The following is a 24,287-nucleotide window of genomic DNA, read 5'->3' on the forward strand; positions in this document are numbered from 1 at the left end:
ACATGCACGTCTCAATTTATTTGCACTGTTCTTAGAAGACTTTTTTTTTTTTTTTGTGCAACTTGAAAAATGTTTGGAACAAGTTGCGTAACGCATCAAATCAGAGCCAATCAAATAAATGAGAGTAGTGCATAACAAACACTACAGCTACAAAAGTAGCCATTGATGGATAATGAATGTAAAAATATATATTTTTTTAACAATTTTTAATAGTTTAACATTTTTTTCTGCTTTTGTTAACAAGAGTATGAAAACCTAGAATTTTTTATTGTACATTTAGAACAGATATAAAAGTCAACTATTGAAGTCATGTGATTAATTACGATTAAAAAATTGTATCGCCTGACGCCCCTAAATCTTCTCATCAGGCGATTCATTTTTTAAAAATATAATTAATTGCATGACTTCACTAGTTAACTCACGATTAATCACACATTTTATATCTGTTCTAAATGTACAATAAAAAAATATATAGGTTTTCATACTCTTGTTAACAAAAGTGGGAAAAAATGTTAAACTAATAGAAACAGTCCAAATGAATTTTTGACGTCTATAGCCGTCAATGGCAGTAAATGAGTTAATATAGAGCACAAACAGAAGCCATCTCGAGGTCCGTTATGTATTTAGCAGGTCTAGAATGATGACCCTCATACAATAAAAAAACAAAAAAATCAAGAAAAGTTAAAGAAAATGTCCGAAAATCACAGAAATAAAACAAATACAATAAAATGTTGTAACGATCCATCATCACAGAAGCAAAACGAGAAAAACTGCAAAGCTATTGATCGTCACTGGAAAAAAAAAAAATCAAGAAAAGTTAAAAAATGTAAACTCAAGAAAATGGTCGAAAATCACAGAAATAAAACAAATCTGATCAAATTTTGTAACTATCCAAACGAAGAAACGTAACTGTACGAACAAAAAACAAATAAATAAAGAGAAAATGTCGTAATTGTCTATTATCATCCCAAAATTTTAAAAACAAGAAGCCGAGTCCCCTTTTAATATTCGCAAAAGAAGAACGGATGGAAACGGGCTTAAGTCGCACGTCCGTTTTGCGCATTCTCAGTACATTTGCTTAAAAAAATCAAAACAATTGGATGGAAACCTGATTATTGGTGCACACATTTTTGCCATCGAGTATCAGTGTAAAAACCTTTTTAGCCAGGTTACGTTTCGATCACGCGGCCTGTTGAAATACGGACACTGAATTTGGAAATTAGAGTAAAGTTCTATTTAGTACGAAGGACACGCACGTGCATCTACTTCACGTTCAAGCAAGAGGAAACCGATAGAACAGCTTCGACTGTCCCGGCGTCAATTCTTGGCCCCCCTTGAAAGAGATTTGCCATTAAGGTGACATGAGAAACAAATGAGGCCAATTTCTCCTCCAATGTCCCATCTGATATGTCAATAAAAAAGTCCCGCAGCCGCCGGGATGCTCCCGGATGGATTTTTTTTTTTCCTCGACAATCGGTTGAGTGTATCTAACTCGCTTCCGATGCGGGGAGGGAATCGCTCGGACAAAAACCGATGGACTACCGGAGTTAAGTAGCGACAGCACGTCTGGTTTCGGGGAAATATATGAACGACATTTAGTTGCTGGGTTTTGTTCAGGGTAGATGAGCAAGGCAATGTGTGGGAATGATGGGAACGATACGGCGCTTTGTGTGTTTGGAGGACCGTTTGCTTTTCAAAGTCACAAATCAGCACAAAAACACACAGATTAAGCATTTCTACAACTGCCCCCCCCCCCAAAAAAAAAGTTTATTGCTGCTCAAATTTGAACATTTGCTGTCAAGTATATATCAAAGATTGTGTATTTCAAACAACCACCCCAATTTGCCATAAAATTGCATGCTAGCATAATGCTAACAACGCAAAACTCCACAAATAGGCTAACAATTAGCATTGGTGTTGTGGTACGGTATAGAAACATTTAGCAAAAATCATGTTTAATTCTTCACATTTGAGCCATATTATCACAGTTTTTTTTTTATTTTTTTTTTTAAAAAAGCACAATATAGTGTTTTCTTATTAAAAACACATTTTAACTGTATGGAAGGTCAAAAATCTATTTGCAAAAAAAACCCACATCAAGTGTGGACTTTCTAGATCTAAGATCATTTTGTCAATATAAAAATATGTACTTTCTATTTTGTGTAAAAAATTAGGGGTGTCAGGCGATTCAAATTTTTAATCATAATTAATCACCTGACTTCAATAGTTAACTCACGATTAATCACAAATTTGATATCTGTTCTAAATGTACATTGATACAGTAATTTCATAATTCATAAAATTGAGTTAAAATTAAAAAAGATGTTCTGTAGTGTGATATTGATTTGTGTTGAGGTCATTTTTCTGCCACTAGACGGCATAATTACATTTGTAAGACGGTGACACCTCAGTACATTTTCCTTTTCACATTAAGAGCTACCTAACCTTTAACATGAGGTAACTTGTGAAATTCTGCACATTTTTAAAATTGTAAAATACAACTTGAACTCAATCTCCACAAATATATACATTATGATTAAATTTAAGCCTACTAAATTTTGATGTGGATATGTCTGCTGCGTTGAGACTGGAATTCCCTCAGTATTCCCTCGTTGAAATAAATTAGTGGTGTGACAGGAACTGTAAATTAACTCAAAATTAATGCACTAATTTTAAGTAGTAATAAAAATGTAAAAAAAAAAAACACGACATTTTATTCACTCAGTTTGCAAAATAATCTAACTTGTTTCAGGTGTGGGTTGTCCCACTCTCGTTATCAAGCTGGCCAGCTGCCACGTCCGTCCCTCCCATTTTTTTTTTTATTGCCCTGCACGGAAAAATACAGCTAATGCGAAGCACTGAAAAATGATTTTAACCCTAATGGGGGAATAAACGTCGATCGTGATCAAACTTTGCCGGCAGCGGGCCGAGATTGACGGAGAGGAATGAGAGTAAATCCCAATTAGAGGCCAACATAACGAGCCCACGTGCGCAGCGCCGCCATGCTTAGGCGTAGAATTACGGCGTCATCTGCCGGCGCGCCGCCGCCGCCGCCGCCGTCGATAGGCGCTCATTAAGTATGCCGCTCATAAAGTCAAATGTTTTTCGATAAATATCAACGGGAACCAGGCTGCGAGACGCTCGGCGTTCCGACGACGGCATATGTTGAGGTGGGATTGAGTCCTCGGGCTCCAATCTGGCTCGGACTTAGACGATCAATCAAGCCGGCTATTTTTTCCCATTATGTTAATCTAAACGCTCGCCGTATGCGCGACTATTATTGGATTGCGAGTGGAAAACAACACGCTCGCTCGCTATGTGTGAGCGTTAATTGATGGCGTAAGGCAGTTTGGGGCATGGCGGCGGCCATTTCAACAGCTGCTCTTGTTTATGTATCTTGTTTAACGTGTTATATATGTGCGATGGCGGCCATGTGTAAACAAGGAGTATAAATGACAAAGGCGCTAATCCAACTTGATTTTTGGCGTGCGGCCAAACAAGCGCAAAACAACTAGAGCTTCATCGACAAGTAATCGATTATCAAAATAATCGACAACTATTTGAGCTCAGTTTCTCCCAAAAATGTATAAAAACGTTCTCTTTTAAATATGTATTTACATGTTTTTATTTTAGAGCATACAGAAGGCTTTGATGAAGAGGTCACTTAAAGCAATGGTTGTAATTACAAAAAAACGGCCAGCAGGTGGCAGCAGAGTACAAGGGATCAACCAGGGCCATGTTGCCAAAATTTTCACCAGTGTTTTGAGCAAGTTTGTGAATAATGATGAAACTTGAAGCTAAATTATAATGCTAATTGCTGCAAAAAGGAAACAGATGAAAAAATAGATACTAATCTTTTGGTAGGTTCCATGTTTTTATATATAGCAATAGAACAGAATATTCTGTGGACCTTGCAAAATCAGTCCAAATCCAGTAAAACAGCCGGGAGCAAAGGGGGTTGCTTCAGTGAAAATAATCGAATAATCATTTGGAGCAATTTTTATTTATTTTTTTAAATGTCCAAATCCTCTGAATTCAGCAGTAACAGTAATTGCTCACTTATTTATGTAATCCCTCATGAAAAAACATTTATGTTTTGTGTTTAATCAAAATAAGACATTTGCAAATATCTGTTTTCACTTTAAAAAACAATAACCAAACTGGTAACCAATTACAGCATCAACCCCGCCCCTTTAAAAAAAAAAAAAAAAAAAAACACTATACAAATACGAAGTATGAAACAAGCCCCAATCACATTAATCAGGGAAAAAATGCTTTTGTAACACACTTTAATGCAAATTTAAAATGAATACGATTAGTCAATTAATCGATTGAATAATTGATTCTAAAAATATTCAATATTGACAGCACTAAGCACAACTAACGTTTTTTTTAAGTAATGTTGAATATTAATTCGATTAATGGATGACGTCAGGTATCTTTTTAGCATAACACTACTTTATTACGATGAATCGACATAGAAAGGAATAAAAGCATTAGTCGACTTCTATGGGGAGAGAAATCGGTATTCGGGTTGAATTGATTTTTATTTGAATTGCGACGTTGTAGCGGGCTGCTAAAAGGAATCTCAGGACCCCCCGCTGTGTCTTAAAATCCAAGGTTGCCACCCCCGACGTCCCTGTCGGACGTCCTTGACTGGAGCCAGACGTGAGTCTAGAACGGGCCGTTTGGCTAACAATGTCATTGTTATGGCCGTTGTCGTCTCAATTAGCAGGCTGGTGCTAAAACACAAGAGCTCTAAAACGGTGACATCGGTGTTAACGCGGGACACGCCGTCGCCCATAAAACGAGCACTCGCGCCCGCTGCTGACGGGGCTGTTTGCCGGTCATCAGACCCCCCGCTTTCCCCCGATGGAGGCGGGGAAACAGGACCCCGAGGTTTCGCTAATGGCCCGCTCAGCTAGTCGAACCGGCATGCTTTCAAATCAGGTAGAAAAATGGGATTTTTTATATATATATATATATATAAATAAGCAATGCCTGTAAAATAAAAACAACCTTTTTTTTTTTTTGTATAAGAGAACGGTGTGAAGAATATTTAAAGTCAAGCATAAAAAATACTGTAGTTTGATTCTCAAATGATTATGTATGGTGGTTGGACTACTGCATTGCTATCTTCAAAGCAGTGGTGAAAAGTACTTGAGTAGATTTTTCAGATTCATCAGACGACTTTTTTATCATTTGAATAACATTTCGATCTGGCAGCAAAAGTGAAAATAAAAATGGATATGAAAAATATATATAATTCAAAAATTAAATACAAATGTATTTATTTATTTATGTATATATATATAATTTTAGTTGTTTTTATTTCCATTTATATTTATTTTTGGGGATTAAATTTTCGAATTATATTTTTTATATGAGTTTTTATTTTCCCCTTTGGCCATTTATTTATTTATTTAGTCATTAATTTATTTAGTCATTTAATTTTTGGGAATTTTGGCAGTTTTGATCCTCCATAGTTTCAACGCTTGATTGCTTATAATGACGAGGAAATACAAGTGAAGCATGTGAAGCTACGCTATATTTGATTTTAAGCTAACATTTATTTAGTTAAACGTGCTAACACAACATTTTATTGCTTTTGTGTTTCCTAAATAACGCTTTAACAGAATTGTTGCTCAGTCAATTCTGAAAAGACACAAACAGGAAGTTGCATTTTCTCCAATTAGCTTATTAGCATTAGCTAATTTAGCTTCTTCTTTTTTTGGCAGTCGCACTGTTAGCAAAGCTATTTCGACAGATTATTTTTGATAGCATCAAAGCTAACAAATTCAAAATATCAATACGAGTTATAAAAAAATCTGAAGTATCTGGACTTCCTGGTGCGAGTACTTTGGCCGACGGATGAAACGTCTTCACTGACGATTTCTGCACAGAATGCTGCGTGTGTTTAACGATCATTTCCATAAGTAAGCGTGTATATATTTGTGTGTAATGACGTGAAATCCGGTTCGCAAACGCATCCAAGCAAGATTTTTAAAGTAGCTAAAAATTAAAAACCAAGCATTCATTTTACTCGCATTGTTTTTGTGTGTTTGTGTGTTTCTCTAAGTGACCTCATCAAGTCAAGAAAAACGCAAACGACGGCGGCGGATGAGGGGGGGGGGGAAAAAACGGCGCTAACGTTTATTTATCCTCGCTGCTCGCTTTGTCTGGTTGGGGGCGTCATTAGAACAGCTCGCCGCCTCCCATTCGCCGCCATTATCTCTGCTATCAGCGGCGCACAGCGAGATTCCAGCGGGGCTATAAATACTCGGCCCGGACCACATGCGGCTAGCACATCATCGCTAATGTCTTTTTGCCCCTCGCTCTCTCCGATCTGTGTTTTCCCGCAAAACAATGAAGTGTGATAACTTGCAGAAGTTGCACGTGCATTTAGGAGGCGGGTTGGGGGGGAGAATGGGTTGGGGTGGGGGGGGGGTTTCACCTAAGCAACATCTAGAAAGTGTCAGGAAATGATAGATGACAGATGTCTTGATCATCCAGTCGATTGCGTCAGGGTCACTGACGCCGCCGCCGCAACTCCCAAAAATGCAAAAAAAAGGACGCTTTATCTGAATTCATTAGAAAATGGATCTATATCTTACGTTTAGGGCCAAGGACGCCATTTGTATCACAATGCAAATATCTATCATTAAATGTTGACACTTCATTTTTCTCACGCAAAGTAAGAAAAATGCTCGGTGGCGTGCGTGCGTGCCGCCCGAGTGGATTGGTCGTCGTTGGAATTGAGCAGTTTGTCGCAATTTTCCGCCGCCGGAAAGTAGCGGGGCCATTGTGAACTTTGCGGGTGTGATAAATAATGCAACGTATGAGATGGAACACGTACATTCGTTAGCATATAGACAAATGACTTCTTTGTGTATTCTGCTCAAGTCGACATATAGCAATACTGTAACTTCCTTTAACCCTTTAGAGGGCAGGGTTTGTTTTAGTGCGCCAAAAATGGCGGATCATTGTGACCCGCTGCATGCATGTTTAACTACTGTGTCACTGCAGGGTCAAAAAAATTATCGTAAGATCCGGTGAAAAACACGCACCCGTAAATATTACGCCCCCCCCCTCACAAAATCATCCTTAAAAAGCTTCTTTTATATATATATATATATATATATTGTTTTTTAAATTAAATTTTTACAATTATTTTATTATTTACAACCCCCAGGTACTGCCATTTTTTTATTCTTATTAACTCCTTCACTCCCAGCCATTTTCACCGAAGCAACCCCCTTCGCTCCCGGCTTTTTTATTGTTTTATTTTTATTTTTTTACTGGATTTTGACCATAACAAAGGAAAAAAAGAATATTTGTATCTGTTTCCGTTTTGCAGCAATTAGCATTAGAATATAGCTAAGTTAAGAAAAAAATAAAATAAAATAAAAAAGGAGAGCAATGATGATGACATGTCAAATCGGTAAAATTACCGAATGAACAATACTGAGCTCTCCAGAGAAAAAAAAAAAAGACAAAAAAAAAAAAGAATATAGCTAAGTTTCATCATTATTCATAAATTTGTTTAAAACAGTGGCGAAAAGAGCTTTTTACAACAATGTCCTGGCTGATCTCTTATACTCTGCTGCCACCTGCTGGCCGTTTTTGTAATAACTACCATTGCTTCAAGCATTCTCTTCAGTTCAGAGGCTGCATCAAAGCCTTTTGTATGCTTTATTGTAATTTTTATTTTTTTTAAAATTATTATTATTATTTTATTTTTTACAGTATTTCACAGTTAATACAGTGTGACAACGATATATTTTAAATATGCTATATGTCCCAAATAAAATATATTGAAATGCCATTCATCAAAAAATAACAACAAAACATTCAGTACTGCGTTTTTAAATCACAAAATAGAACTCTATAATATTTTACTTTATAAATACAGACAAGTCAAGACATACGCAGAATGTAAAGAATTCAACTGTTTTGCCACACTTTTTTTGCATTAATCCAACGGACATTGTGCTGAACTCAACTCAATTTTATTTAATAAAGCATTGTTGCATACGAAGTGCTGTTTGTGGAATAGAAATCTGTCATGCAGTAAAGACAAGTGAAACTAAATAAAAAATAGTAGGTAAATATACAAGTAAATAAAATTGACTAATTATGTGATATATTTTTTTTACAACCTGTCCGTGACCCACTTTTGGGTCCCAACCCACAATTTGAGAATCACTGCCTCATAGTAAAGCATCCATTTTACTCAAGTTACCAAACATGGTTCCCATCCCCCTTAAAGGCCATACAGGAAGTTGCGCAATGTGAAGGAGGGGGGGGGGGGGGGGGGGAAATAATCATGTCATCGTGTGGTTATCTAAATGGCGCCCGTAAAGATGAGCTAACGGTGTGTTCAGGTGGAAAGAAGTGGACAAACAACAACGGCGGCCGCGCTGCGCCCTGACACGGGAGGACAAAGTGAGGGCTTCATTTCCTGCCCGTAATCAGTGTTTACATCCAGCAGGCCACCAACGGCTGAACTGAGACGTGCCTAAATGACGGAAAGCTGCCTGGCAGGGGAAAAGCACATCAGGACGTAATGCTCATCTTAACCTTCCGCCACAAGCTAATTACGTATGCAAGTGGTGTTGTAAATTCGCCATGAGATTGTTTCTTACTTCAGCAGAAAAAAAAATGACCAGGGGAGGCAATGACGGATTTTATTGGGGTGCTCCGTTTGCAATTCTGCACAAATTCTGTCTGATGAGGGGGGGGCAAGTTTGTAGTCAGACTAACTAAAACATACAAATTTGGTTAGTTAATGACGATCTCTTGGTTTCTATTTTAAAATGTTTGCATTTTAATAATTAATTTACTTTAAAATGTATCATATTATGAGATACTGATTTTTTTTCTGCAGCAATACACTTTCGTAATTTGATCATATCATTTGTTCATTTAATTTTTGTTCTTGTATTTTATGTCTTGTCTTAAAATGTTGGAATTTTTGTTATATTTATTATTTTATTAATTGTTGTAATTATTATTGTATTTTATTTCATGGACAATGTAATTTTTGGGGGGTCTGTTTTGTTTATATCGTCTTTTGATTGGAAATATTCTTATTTTAAATAAAATAAAATACATTTAATTTTGCAGTTAATTGTATTTTACAATTTGTTTTCATTTGCATTCATTATATGTTGCATTTTAATTTGTGTCTTGTTTGTTTTAAAATGTTATTTTTCTTATTTTTTAGTAATTATATTTTAGTATCTGATTTTATGTTATTATTATATATATTTATTATATTTTATTTTTATTTATTATATTTTATGCTGAGGATGGTGTAGTTTTTTGTCTGTTTTGTTTCTATTGATTTGATTCAAAATCTTAATTTTTATGTATTTTTAATTGGGATTTATTAATCAGATTATTTATTTAACTTTTAATTTATTATGTATTTATTTATTATTACATTTTTTGTAATATTTTTTTACATTATTTATTTATACATTTTACACATCACTTGATTTGGCTCTGATAGGAAAATCCAGGCATACCTAATGTAGTGTCCACCGAGTGTTTACCTGACTCCTGTAATAGATAATACCCCCCCCCCCCCCTCCATACCCCCCTTCCTGTAGCTCCCATAGATTCTGTTTGCTTTGCTATTGATTGCAAGCAAGGAGCTCATCATTCTCTCGGCTTCAATCCATTTACATTTAAGCACAGCTCGCCTCTACTCGGCCTAATTAGCTCCACGGCTCCATTACTCTACATTGTGTTCCAATCCATTTGTCACTTTGCATGCATGCGGGTTCTAAAACTCGTTCTTGGACTATTACTCGAGGTGGATTATGTCTATAATGAAGCGCAATCCGCCAGCTGCTAACACGCGAAGGCCTAAAATGAACAATTCTGTTTGGAAAAATAGGAAAAATACCAGTAGAAATGAGAGCTAGAATAAATGTGATTGTTAATCATAATGTCAGTACTTACTCCGTGTGGTGCAGATGTCCGCAAAGGCTGGAAAATGTTCATCATGTCGTCTTCAATTTGTTGGGATAAAAAAAAAAAGAAATCATGAACATGCAATTCCACTCCAGGCCTGCAGGTGGTGGTAAGCATACACAAAGAGCCATTTGGAGGAGCTGGCAAGTTAATGGCTGACTCCGCCCCAATGCAAGTGCACTGCAAAAAAAAAAAAGAAGTTATTGATTCCTCTGTATCCTGTATTCCTTGGGGGAGGGGGGGGGGGGGTACTGTACCACTATAAGGATCCATTTTGGTACCCTTAACCCAAGCCAAATATTAAGCCTTTATCTAATACTCTACACCCCCGCCCCACCCCCCCCAACGGCCCATAGACCTCCATCGCGTCGACGACTTTACCAATAAAACCATTTAAAAAATGCAGTTCTGCTTACCTTGCGCAAAGCCAGCACTGATTAATTCAATCATAGCGATGGCTGAGTACATTATTAACCAATCAAAAGTGTCAAAAGCAAATCAACCCTTTCTTTTAGACACTTTGAAAGAGAAGTCACAGAGCTGTCATATAATTTCCCCTCTTCACTCAAGATTGAAAATATGTATGTTTATTAGACAAAAAAGATTGGAAAATTTTTATTTAATTTTTTTCATGAAAAGTAGCGATTTAGAATCCAGTCCCTGACGTCATCTCCAACATACAGTACACAACCCAAATGAGGATAAGCTGTATAGAAATATTTAAAGTCAAAAGAGGTGTAAAATGAATCTTTTAGGCCTTTTTGAAATTCTGCAAGCCACTCCAGGCCCACTTGCCTGTCAATCACTTCTCATCATTAGGAATGAAATAAAACACCCTCTTCCCCCCCCCCCCCCACCTTCATCCATTTAGGAAATCTGGAGCAAAACATCATTTATTTCGTACTTCCCAGATAATTTGCTCCCGAGCCCGCTTCCCCCTCTCGCTCGCTCTCTCTCTTCCTTTTCAACGGGAATTCTCCATTTCCCTATAAAATGAAAATTCATCTAGAATTACATCTTATGTCATCATTATGTTTATTAAGCGTGGATGATGTATATGAACAGCGCCGGCTTGCCGCTGAGTGCTTAATGATGCATAAGATTAAGCCGAGGCTCTCAGCTGCGCTGCGACTCCCCTCTGGTGCACGCCGCCGCCGAGGCATGCTGGGAGTACACGCGCCCGACGGCCATCAGGTGAACGCCGACGCCGACGTCGCCGTCTACGCGTGGCTTTTACAGAAGCGGCTTCCTGTCCGTTTTGAGGACAAAAAAAAAACGCGATTTTTCTGCTGCTAAACAATCCAATGAAGCTCTCCGCGGGCAGACGCGGGTAACCGCTCGCTCACGCCACACCAGATTCAAATCATTAGTCTCCCTGAAACTTCTATTAGCGGCGGAGACCTCGCGAGAGACCCTTCCGCCAATTCCCGCCGGAGAGATCCCACAGCTGAAAAAAAGAAAAAACTAATTCTACTTTTAATAATCTGTCATCAAGACCAGAGGCAGTCATAAATTATGTGCGCGTGCCTGCTTGTATGCACAAGAGGGAATAATTGGGGACGGTGAAATCCAAACGGCAAGTTGGACAAAACTTTCCAGGGAGGGGGGGTCGGGTTTGGGGGTGGGGGTTATAATCACTGACGTATTTGAGTTCTTAGTGTTTGGTCACAGTTGAGTGCACTTTCAAGACGCCGCAATCACGCGATCAAATTTAAAAGGTAGAGCTCATCATTTGTTTCAGCTTTTATCCTCTCAGCTCATTATCATGGCAAGCAGGCTATGAAGTCTTTGTTCTCCAAAGCCAAGAAGTCCAAATATGAACGAGAAATTGCTGGAGGAAGATGCTCACAGCTGTTTTCACCCAACATCGAGGACTGTATGGCAAACCCCCACTGAGTCGCAAATGACCATTTTCTGTAGAACATAACTAAACTAAACAACAACATTCTTTTTTTGCTGCTAGCAAAAACTCATTTGCTCCCAAAAACGTATAAATATGTTCTATTTTAAATGCTTTAAATGTGCAAAGACGTATTTATATGCTTAATTATTATTTTTTTATGCTCGACCATACAGAAGGTATGTGATATTTGTAGTTTATATGCAGTTGCTATGCCCTTTATGACAATGAAATAGTTGTCACGCTTATTTTGTCTAGTCACACTTATTTTGCAGTTTCCATGCCCCTTATGATGATGATGTTGTCAGTTACTATGTCCCTTGTGATATTTGTAGTTGCTATGCCCTTTATGACCATTAAATAGTTGTCACGCTTATTTTGTCTAGTCACACTTATTTGCGGTTTCTATGTCCCTTATGATGATGATGTTGTCAGTTGCTATGTCCCATGTGATATTTGTTGTTGCTATGCTGTTGCTACGCCTTTTAAGAATGATGTAGTTGTCACTCTTATTTTGTCTAGTCTGACTCATTTTGAAATTGCTATGTCCCTTATGATGATGTTGTCAGTTGCTATGTCCCTTGTGATATTTGTAGTTGCTGTGCAGTTGCTATTCCCTTTATGACAATGAAATAGTTGTCACGCTTATTTTGTCTAGTCACACTTATTTTGCAGTTTCCATGCCCCTTATGATGATGATGTTGTCAGTTACTATGTCCCTTGTGATATTTGTAGTTGCTATGCTCTTTATGACAATTAAATAGTTGTCACGTTTATTTTGTCTAGTCACACTTATTTGCTGTTTCTATGTCCCTTATGATGATGATGTTGTCAGTTGCTATGTCCCTTGTGATATTTGTTGTTGCTATGCTGTTGCTACGTCCTTTAAGGATGATGTAGTTGTCACTCTTATTTTGTCTAGTCTGACTCATTTTGAAATTGCTTTGTCCCTTATGATGATGTTGTCAGTTGCTATGTCCCTTGTGACATTTGTCATTGCTATGCTGTTGCTATGCCCCTTGACAATGATGTAATTTTCGCTCTTATTTTGTCTAGTCTGACTCATTTTGAAATTGCTTTGTCCCTTATGATGATGTTGTCAGTTGCTATGTCCCTTGTGATATTTGTCATTGCTATGCTGTTGCTATGCCCCTTGGCAATGATGTAATTTTCGCTCTTATTTTGTCTAGTCACACTTATTTACTTGGTTACGGTTTCTCCGTCAAGTGTTTTCTTCAAGGCCATCTGAATCCAGCCTTGCTCTCTGTTGTTACTTATTTCTTCATATTCCGCAACCTCGCGTGATACATTTTTTTAAACCGTCAAAGCACATTAAACATCCATCAATTGTCCAAAATGTCGAGATCTCAAAAGCTAGTCCTGCCGCAAATATGACAAATCCACGAGTAATTGACACCCACTTAAAAAGGCGTCAAAACACATTCTGATTGTCCAAACTCTCACTTGACCACAAAAGCAAAACGCACGTTCGCCAGGCCACTTTAAGGGAGAAGCTAACCAGCCGCGAGGGCCTGCGCTTTGTTGCGTCGATACCTCTGCAAACTATCGACATGCATCATAATGGCCGCCCTCTATCAAGCGCACCACTAAAGCGCAATCTCCATCGGGTGACAGCTTGATGAATGCGCTCCGTCCGACGGGAAGCGACGGCGTCAAATAAAGAGGCATGTTCCAACAAGTCTTGTCAAAAATGCTATCGATTGAATCATCCGCAGAAATACACATCGCCGCTTAGTGTAGCGCGCACACGAAGTTGGAACAGTTGTTGACGCTGCCTCTCATTGGCTAATTTTTCTCCTCCGCCCTTCCTCTCGATCAAATGTTGTTGTGAGGAAAAAAAAGTCTGCTGATTTTTATTTTGTGCCGAGGTAGAAGCTAGTGGGAGTGGGCGGGCCGATGCCGACCTCCCGGCTGGCCTCAGCAGAGTGCAGGGGCGATAGATAACAATAGCCCTCCATCATTTGGACACGCCAATGGCATTTCACCGTGGCCGGGGTTGCGCTAGCCAGAGGTCCGCGAGTGTTTATTTAACGTCGGGGAGTGCGCTTCTCACCTTGGGACAAATGCATCCCGTCCCTTTCCCTTCTTGGCTCGCCCCCGAGTAAACAACATGGCTGCCCTTCGAGTACAAGTACATTAAGCAAGTGGGAGGACTCATCAGTGGAAGTAGGAAATACCACACTTGGAGTCCACAAGGTCCGAGCTAAAAGTCAAGCATTGACTAAAAATCATGGCCGGCGAGTGTGTGAACTTCCGTTGACCTCAATCGTTTCTTTTAAGATTAGCTAAGGCTTGTTTCCAACACGCGGTATTCTTTGGAACGGACGGACATGAATTTTTGTGTGTATCTACATTCACGTTTGCGAGCTGAGCGTTTCCGGCAGTGTGTTTCTAATGTTACAATGTGGGACCGCGACAACATCGGGACCGAGTAAAAAAAAGGTTGGATAATGTTGTTTACATCTTTTGAACTGTCAACCAAGATAGCATTTAGCTCTAGCTTAAGTAATAACACAACCACCAGCAATTACATTTTTTATGAATAATTCCTGATGAGATTTTTTTTAATATTTGATTTTTATTCTATTGTAGTGTTTTAAATGTTGAAAATCTGGTCAACCTAGACTTGGAATATTCTACAAAGTTTACAAACCGAACTTTATAATTCAATGCACAAAAGGCTACTTTACTGGTCTTAGAAGTTTGATTTCAATTAGAGCTGTCAAACGGTTACATTTTTAAAACAGATTAGTCACATCTTAGAGTTTTGATTAATCACTTAATTAAAAAGTCTTTTTATCAACATTTTTTGCCCGCCAAATTTGAAGAGCATCTGTTATATGTTAATTCTTTCGACATTTAACGTGATGAGGACGTCGTCAACAATTTTTGATCCTTTGCACACTCTCTCTCATCCTCCTCTTTTTCGAATCAGTTAACTCATTCCCAGCCACTTTCACTGAAGCAACCCCCTTTGCTCCGGGCTGTTTTACTGGATTTTGACACAGAATATTATGTGCTATAAAAACATGGAACCTACCAAAAGAAAGATTATAGTATCTTTTTTCATCAGGGAAAAAAACATATATTTCTGTTTTTGGTTAGCAACAATTAGTATTAGAATATAGCTAAGTTTCATCATTATTCACAAATCTGCTCTTTGCAACATGGCCCTGGTTGATCTCTTATACTCTGCTGCCACTTGCTGGCCGTTTTTGTAACAACTACCATTGCTTCAAGCATTCTCTTCAATTCTGAGACGGCATCAAAGCCTTCTGTATGCCCTAACGAAAAAACGTATAAATACGTCTTTGGGAGCATGTTTTTTCTGCACTAATTTCAAGTGACATTTCCTTATCCGAGCGTTTGAATTGTATTAAAAGCAGCACAATGCTCTCACGTTAGCGTCTATGCAGCTGCGGGAAAAGCTTACTGTTTTCACCCGCAATCGTCATCATTTAGAAGGTTAAAGAGGCTATTACTACTAGCCCTGCACAGGCCATCTGAGCAGTGATGAGGTGAGCACAAATAATGTTCGCGCCCCCAAACCACCAGCCCCCCTGACGGCGGGAAGACACAGCCGCCAGAGAGAGACGATCCCGCCCGCGGTGACCCGACCTTGACACGCGTGAGCACAATGGCTGCCGAGGCTAATACCTCATCATATTGACTTTGACTTTGAGCTTGCACGCGCTTTGCGCCCATAAAACAAAGGATAACAGTGTGGACAAACACTCGTAAACTACGACAATTAACATACGCGCGCCCCCCCGCCCCCGCCCCCGCCCCGTGAAGGAAAGCGTGTGGTTTGTTCCACGCTGAAAATGGATTGTAAATCTAAAACTAAAGATGCAGTGCTTATTTATTTTTTTTTAATCCCGACAAAACGGGTAATTTAGTTGTTTTAGCCACCAGGAACATTAGGAGCAAAATCGGTACAAATCTGTAGATGTACAAACCAGTGGGGTGGAATCACACGCGACCGCGTCATAAAAGGTCTGCATTAGAGAAAAAATTGAAACGTCCACTCCCCTGGAATCAGGATATAAGTCATCTTATCAAGCCGAGACCGAAGCGTCGGACATTACTCAGTCGAAGAGGACAAGTGGCGCTTTATTTATCACCTCTTGGCCCAAAGTAAGGACAAAGACAATGAAGATGGCTACGCTGTCACTCTGAGAAACGCATGAACCGGACAACTGCAGACCTCATAGCCTTATAGCAAACCAAATGGACTTTATTGCCAATGATCAATGTATTCTGATCTTTCATGTATTTTACAGTAATGATTTTGCCTTCAGAAAGTCTCCTCTGACCTCGGATAGTATAAGAATTTCTGGAGATTTTGTGTAAAAATTAATGAATTACTATTTTTGTCCCAAATTGTCATTATTGCTCCTCCCCCACCCCAAAAAAATGGTGGCCACTTAGTGTGGGAGTGTGGCCATTTGCGGCCCACCATCCATTTTTTTCAGTGGCTCATGACATATACTAAAAGTGGTATTTGATACAGTTAAAAAAAAAATTAAAAGTTAAAATGTTTGTAGATGGTGTCAGAAAAAAATAGGTGCCACTATTACAGATAAACTGGTTTATATACTTTAGCATTTTTCTAGATATGCAAAAACACAAATACATTATTTGTAAAATTTTCTGTATGTGGCCCTCAAACGAAAATGTTTGGACACCCCTGATTTAAGTGATTACCAACTAATTGATGTCAAGCTCTTAACATTATCGTGAAGTTTGTAGTGTAACCAGGAAGTTGTATGAAAGGATAAGAAAAAGGATAAACAGGAAGTGTAAACTGGGGGCAAACAGCAAGTTGGTGATTTTTGCGCAAAGTTAGCAGAGGTGGCAAATCCAGGTCCAGAAAGTAAAAACACCTGCCACAGTTTGGCTTTAGCCCCAAGTGCTAGCTAGCTAGCTCCCATGGTGCTTGTTTACCTACTAGCTAGCTAGCTAACATCAATGGCTAAAGCCAAACTGTGGCAGAGTTTTTACTTTCTGGACTTGGATTTGCCACCTCTGAAAGTTAGTGTACATATCAAAAGTGTAAAAAGGAAGCTAGTGACGCTCACTGACGTTATAAAAAGGTGTAAAAAGCAACTTTCTATTCACACTTTCTGATACAGTATCTAAGCTTCCTAAGCTAGAGCAAGAAGTGTAAACAGGAAGTAGGTGACTTTAGCAAAAACTGCAAATCGGAAGTTCATGTCTACTATAAACTGTAAATCCGAAGCTAGTGAAAATGTATCAAAGAGTGTAAAACAGATCTTGATGATGATATCAAGAACTGTGAACAGGAAGTTGGCGACTTTAGCAAAAACTATAAATGGGAAGTTAGCAAAAACTATAAATGGGAAGTTAGCAAACAGGAAGTTCCACCAAAGTTGACTAAACTGCAACAGTTAAGGCCATCCCCGTCCTAATGTTAATAATGATGTGTGTGTGTGTGATAACAACTCAACAGGCTAATTAACAGCAGTGTCAGCGACGGCATATTAATAGCGGTGCGCGTACCATCCATTTAGCCTAAATTGTCATTTTTGACAAGGCGTTTTAATTAAAACTATCACAGAAGAAGGCAAAGAACCACGGCCGTCATCACGGAATGTTGCCATCTGGTCATTTGCATCAAACTCAATGTTAACTTGAGCTCAACGTTGAAATAATTATCTCCCACTATATTAAAAAAGTCAAGCATTAAAATGGCAAAAGGTTCAGTGTTCTTTGGGAAATTGCGAAAATGAAAAAAAAAAAAAAAAAAAAAACAGCAAACAAAGGTGCGTAATTGCGTCCGTCCGCATGCTTTGTTTCACCTGACGTGCAATTATTTTTCCCATTAAACACGCAACACGCACTTTGGCTTAATTCTTTCCCGGCGAAATTTCCAGTCGAGGCCATTTACTCGTCGGCGAGAAAATTTGGGAAAATAACAAGGAAAATAATGCTCTGTCAATGCAGGAATAGTCATTTGCGAGAGGCAGGTGATGCATTATGTTCAAATGTTACGAGGCAGGCAGAGAGGGAGGTGGGGGGGGGTGTAAATTAATAGCTTTCTGCCATAAGCGTTGTGTGATAAATATGATTACATACATTACATACTTGCATACATCATGTTGCTCTTGATCAGCTGTCTGAATGTGACGCTCGCGACCAAAAGCAACATTCATTTGCTCACAAGTGCTTCAGGTCTCATTAGCGTTTTCTTCTTCTTCTTCCCCGAGCAGCCGCGTTGGCAGGAAGTGAAGCGTGTTGGGTTTTAATACATTGAAAATTGACTTCTAGTATTACTGACTTCTAGTATTTCTATTAGTGGAGTCCGAAAAACTACATCTTAAAGACTTTACTTTCACAGTCATAGCACCACCTATTGTTCTGGCATGCACATGACAACCTATGAATGTTTTTTTACACATTTTCTTTGACACATTCGTATTATTGTTATCTAGGAACACTGTAGATGTGATCATTTAAAAACGTGAGCACAGACTAAGATTTACAATAAATAAATAAATGCATAGATAAATAAAGTGCTATACATATGGATATTGATCTGTTTATGAATTGTGAGAATTTTTTTTAAATCATGATTTTTGTCTTGACATAAATAAATGATGCCTTTAACTCATTTACTCCCCAAAACGTATAAATACGTTCTATTTTAAATATTACCATGCTCCCAAAGACGTATTTATTCGTTTTATGTTTTTTTATGCTAGAGCATACAAAAGACTTTGATGCAGCCTCTGAACTGAAGAGAATGATTGAAGCAATGGTAGTTATTACAAAAACGGCCAACAGGTGGCAGCAGAATATAAGAGATCAACCAGGGCCACTTTGCAAAAAGCTCATTTACCCACAGTTTTAAACAGATTTGTGAATAATGATGAAACTTAGCCATATTCTAATGCTGATTGCTGCAAAACGGAAACAGATACAAATATACTTTTTTTTCCTGATGGAAGAAGAGACTGTAATCTTTTTTTTTTTGGTAGGTAGCAATAGAACACAATATTCTGTGGGCCTTGCAAAATCAGTCAAAATCGAGTATAACAGCCTGGAGCGAAGAGGAGTGCTTCAGTGAAAATGGCGGGGAATGAGTTAAGAGGCGGGACTTAGTGGTGTGGTGTGTGACGTCTGATGGTGGACGGATCTTATGAAGTTCACAGTAAGTTGGAAATAAAAAAAATTGCTCGCAACACAAGGCAAAATAAATAATGAAATTGAAAAACAATTGAAAAATTTATAAATGTCGTTATTAGTTACTTAATACTGTAAAAACCAATACAACAATAAAAACAAGGAAGCGAGATACATGAGGTTAACACAGTGCACCATTACAATTAAAATGTGCACAGTGTGCGTCAGTTGCAGAAAACTAAAGAATGATACCGCTCAGATTAAGTAGCTTCGCGTTGGCCACTCCCCTTTCAGGAAATTCCGCTCGGGCCATTTATCAAGTCGGCCGCGGCCTCGGAGGGACTGCTTCTCGGTGGGGAAGGAGGGAGGCAAAGGTGGGGGGGGGAGGTGCGGTGCAATATGTGCATTTGAGGCCTCTGGTGAGCCGGACAAAAAAAAAAAAAGTGCTGATGTGCTCGCCGCTGCTAAGTTTGATGGATTTGTTGTTGTCGTTTGCTTTGCAACAAAACAAAAGCAATCATTAACTTCTTTGTGTTTTTTTATGGTAGAGGAGTGCGGCGGGGGATAATGCAAAACGGGGTACAGCTGGGGTCATCCGGAGCATTCTGCTCTCCGGGACATGCTTCGTGCACAGAGGGCCGATTACACCGTGATTTAGGAGGCCGCATTGGTTTTGGAGCGCTTTTTCTATTTTAACTTACAACTTTCAGCCTCATGCTCGGCCATTACGGCGCATCATCACCGCGAAGAGCGTGCGCGAGAGTCACCGGTTAGCTGAGAACACATTTCATACTAATGCAGAGATGGAAAGACACATTTTGATATTTTCAGGATGAATTCATTGCAGCCCCTTCTGGTGTGCGCCACTTGGCCACCAGGGGGTAGTATAATACAGTCATGTAGATACAATTGAAGAAGAGTATCACAAGTACTGTAAGGGACTCAGTAAGCTGCTTAAAGCGTTACACGTTAGCCTGTCAATGGCATTTCACTATTATGTGTTAGCATTAAGCTAGCCGACTTTAACTCTTTGACTGCCAGACGTTTTCAGAAAAGGGATGCCGTGGGTGCCAGCCGATTTAAGCATTTTTGACTGATCTTTCAAGGTCCACAGAAAATTATGTGTTTGGACTATGGAAACACACATACTACCAAATGAAAGATTTGACTCTCATCTTTCATCAGAAAAAAAAGTTTGTTTCTACCTTATTCCGTTTTTCAGTAATGAACAATAGAAAATGGTTAGTTTCACCTCTGTTTTGAAAAAAAAAACGTCTTTTAACGTCTTTGGCACTCCTCCATAGGATTTTACTAAACGTTATTTAACGTTTATGGCAGTGAATGAGTTAAACAACTGGCAAATGCAAAACAAACTGTACATATAAATACTACAGGATACACGTGAATGTCTTCTATGCCCAAAGCACTTTCTTAACCTTGTCCCCCTGTCACTGTATAAATGATAAGTTACGGACTTCCTGTTTTTCCACACATAGACAACTCTCTGGTTTTCATGTCAGCTACGCCTCTAACTAGTATAAATGTAGTCTTGAAACTGAAACTGAGCCTAGACAGTCACTGCTGCTACAATCTCTCAATCTAAACAAATGTCACCTCCACAACTCGAGTGGAATACGGGAGACTGAAACGTGACACCGATGGCAGCGAGATACGGCAGACTCGCGGGAAAATCCAGAGGCTTTGCCCAGTATGGCCTTTATTGTTTTTTGTTTTGTTTGTGTGTGTGTGTGTGTGTACAGTAACATGAATCATACGTTACGTGTGGTTAAGGCTAGCCCGTCATGCAGTCCCAAGATTTACCTCCTCAAGGGAGAATGGACGATCAAGACAAATCCTCCCTTCTTCTCCGTCAAGTCTGAGATGAAATACAAATTGAGATAGTGGCAGCAGTGGCGGCCGTGTGGTTACAGGGGGTGTCGTAGTGTGTGTGTGTGTGTGTGTGTGTGATTGAGTGTGTGTTGGGAGTGCTCAGGGCCGAGGGTTAACAGTAGCAGACAAGGTCGACGTAGTGGAGAGAGAGAGAGAGAGAGAGAGAGAGAGAGAGAGAGAGAGAAACAGGCCTCGGCGTGTAATCCCGGAGTTCCCGAGCAAGGCTGCCGCAAAATGGATTAAAAGTTGCGTGGGGAGTAAGATTGTGGTGAAACGGATGAAGCAAGCAAAAAGTTAAGTGCAGTGTTCCCTTTTTATTTATTTATTTATTTTACTATTATTATTATTATTATTATTATTATTTTTACAGTTCACAGGCAAGTCTGAATTGATTGAGAGTTACTCACCTTCAGTGTAGTACCATGTTGTGCCACAACAGCAGCACTGAGGCGGCCTGAAGCTCATCCGGCATTCAGCGTAATTAGTAGCACGAAGAAGAGGCAGAGAAGGTCCCCAACTAAACTTCCCGTATCCGTTTCTACAGGGCAGAGAGAATATATGTCTGTGAGTATATTGTATGCTCTCCATATGTGTTAAACTAGCAAATAAAAAAAAAAATATACATTATATCTATGACGTTTCACACGTGGTTAGCATTAAGCTAACAGACTTTTTTTTTTTTTTTCGTGTTTAAATATCTAATGTTTTATTCTCTTTTGTTTTATGTATCAGTTTTACAGTAAATTTTGACAGGCAGTGTTTAATAAACAGGTATATAAAAAGTCTACACACCCCTGATATAATGCAAGGTTTTTGAATTGTAAAAAAAATATATATATATATATACCAAGATAAATGATTGCAAAGCTTTGTGCACCATTAATGTGAACTCATAACCTGCACAACTCATCGGAAAAGGTTTTCAGGAGAGGAAGTAAAAAGAAACAACTGAGATAATGCACTTGCACAAGTTTGCACACCCTCTTATAACTGTAAATGTGGCTGTGTTCAGAAAGAACCAATCGCATTCAAATGTGTTATTATTTTGCCCTCCTAAATGGGATGATCTTCAGATAGTCTGACCTATTTCAAGTGCTCAAATGAATATTAAAATTTTACACTTGGATGCACGCAAATATTTGATCAATATTGGCCAGAAGCTCTTTTATTCTCTCCAAGTTATTTCCCCACATTGTTTCCTTGTTATCGTGCATTAATGACGCAAGCATGCCTCGGAGGCCGTAATTCTTTCCATTTGTTATGTTTGGACAACTCATTAACATTATCATTTGTTATCATTAGGCAGGATTTTTTTTTTAGTTTTTTTTTTTTTTTTAAAGCTTTTTCTCCCCTCTTCACTTTGCATGGAAACTCGTGCGTTCAATATAACAAACTTGGAAAATGCTGTATAATAAAACATATTACACTGTTTCAAATGATGTCAAACTATTTTCTATGTTGCAGAGACTGTGCTAAACTCACATGGTCATGCAAATGAGTTATTTAGAGTCCTGTAACAAATTCTAAGCTTCCAAATTCTCCTCGAGTCTGCTGAAGGAGATAAAGCCGTGTGCTAATTGCAAAAGGTTACTTGTTTGTGCATTTTTAGATTAATTAGCGAGTCAGAACAAGTCAAGAAAAAGAGGAAGATGATCTATGAATTATAAATCACTGTCATGGAAACTTACCGAGACGTTTCATTTACATTTCCTGACTTCTTAATTACTTAAAAAAAAAAGATTGGAAATTAAAAACTTTTCAGGTGAAAGATTTAGTGGAAAACCTACCAACTAAAACTAAACAGATACGATAAAAACATGGGAATATTATAATACAAATTATATTTATGATTTATATAAGAAATATTATTATCTGTCACCTTAAAATATGCTAAATTACAATATATTTAGCTTGTGTGCTTTCCTTTATGCAGGTTCTTCTTCCGCCAGCACATTATCTAATGTATTATTATTATTATTATTATTATTTGGGCCCATGCTAGCATACATGTTATGCTAAAAACAAAAAAAAAGGGCAATATTATGTATCATGGCCATACTTTAATTTTTTCACCTTTACTTATTTATTTGCTTCTTATTGCTCATTAGCATTCCTGCTATGACTAAAAAAGTTCAAGGAACTGACAAAAAGAGTCATTTTAAATATAAAGCCTGGGATGAAGTTTAAACACATCTAATTTTTATACAGCTAGTTTATTATTATTAGTACTGACAATAACAGTCATGGCAAAAAAAAAAACAAAAAAAACAACCTAAACAAATACACAACAAATAAATCAATGTAAATATTAGCGACTTTTCCAACCAGTTTGGCTAACATTTTACCGCTTAAATGGTAGCTAGCATGGTTCGCAGCTAGCATGGTTTACTTCTAGCTAGTTTGACATACAATTAGCTAATAATTATGACAAATTGTTACACACAAACAGCACAGAAGTAATTAAAAAATAAAATAGCGTTGACTGTTTTTAATCACGTTGACCCTCTCAAATGTGACAAAGAGACAAAATGATGAAGAAACATCAGCTTTCAAATGTCCTCCTCCAAGACGCCTTTCTCTGCCATTTGCGCCACGATTGATATTTGGGTAATTGATTATCCCTTTGTGAGCGGCGCGTGGCACCTAAATCCTATTTTGGTGGCCATCTGGGCTCGGCAAATTGCTCCCTGGAGAGGCCGGAGTTTATAGTAAGTAATTATTCCCAAGTCATTTTTGCTTCGGAGGTGCTCAGCGTTGACCTGCTTTGCTGTTACAAACCACACAGAAAAAAAATATAATAATAATAAATAAATAAAAAAAATGTAGGTATACAGTCGTTTGTCTTGTTGGCGCTTAAGCTTTGAAATGACAAGTTTTTTTTTGTTTTTTGTTTTTTTTTTTGTTCACGTCTGTGCTTCTCACTCACCCCCTTGCTGCGAGGCACTCCGTCAAATTGATTATCCAGTCAACTAATTCCCAGTCTATGTTTAGCCAAAGTATGATAGACTCATTGGATCCCGTGGGGGCAATTCTCATTTTGTGTGTCTGTGAGGGAGTATTTATGTCAGGCAGACTGGAGGCCATCAACAAAGTGGGCCAGCAGTGCAATATTCAGCAATCTGGGACATTTTTGGGTGCATTTCGGGGGCCGGAATCCAAATCCATTCCAGTTTTTTAGGAAATAGTCCTCCGAAGGCTATTCCAAATGGATGAAAAAATATGATGCCACCATTGAGGTCATATATAATCCAAAGGTAAATGCAGTTGAAATTACCCATTATAGTTAAAATATACAGCACTGTGCAAAAGTCTTGGGTCACCGGGAGCTTTGTTTTTATGAATTTATATG

At 38.4% G+C, this 24,287-nt stretch overlaps 1 protein-coding gene across 20 annotated transcripts in view; it reads right to left on the reverse strand.

The window, feature by feature from the left end:
- The window catches only part of fbxl15 (F-box and leucine-rich repeat protein 15), a 158,969-nt gene that overhangs the window by 43,661 nt on the left and 91,021 nt on the right, over positions 1-24,287 (reverse strand). For 16 of the 20 annotated variants that reach the window (XM_077550693.1, XM_077550674.1, XM_077550676.1 and 13 more), the window contains 2 exons: positions 21,346-21,476; positions 9,970-10,161 (listed from right to left, as the gene is read on the reverse strand). The gene's annotated coding sequence lies outside the window, so the exon portion shown is untranslated. Of the gene's footprint in view, positions 1-9,969; positions 10,162-20,869; positions 20,925-21,345; positions 21,477-24,287 lie in introns of all 20 variants that reach the window. The other 4 variants (XM_077550680.1, XM_077550681.1, XM_077550669.1 and 1 more) reach the window with 4 other exon arrangements.

This window comes from Vanacampus margaritifer, chromosome 18 (assembly GCF_051991255.1).
Source record: "Vanacampus margaritifer isolate UIUO_Vmar chromosome 18, RoL_Vmar_1.0, whole genome shotgun sequence".
NCBI classification, from domain to species: domain Eukaryota; kingdom Metazoa; phylum Chordata; class Actinopteri; order Syngnathiformes; family Syngnathidae; genus Vanacampus; species Vanacampus margaritifer.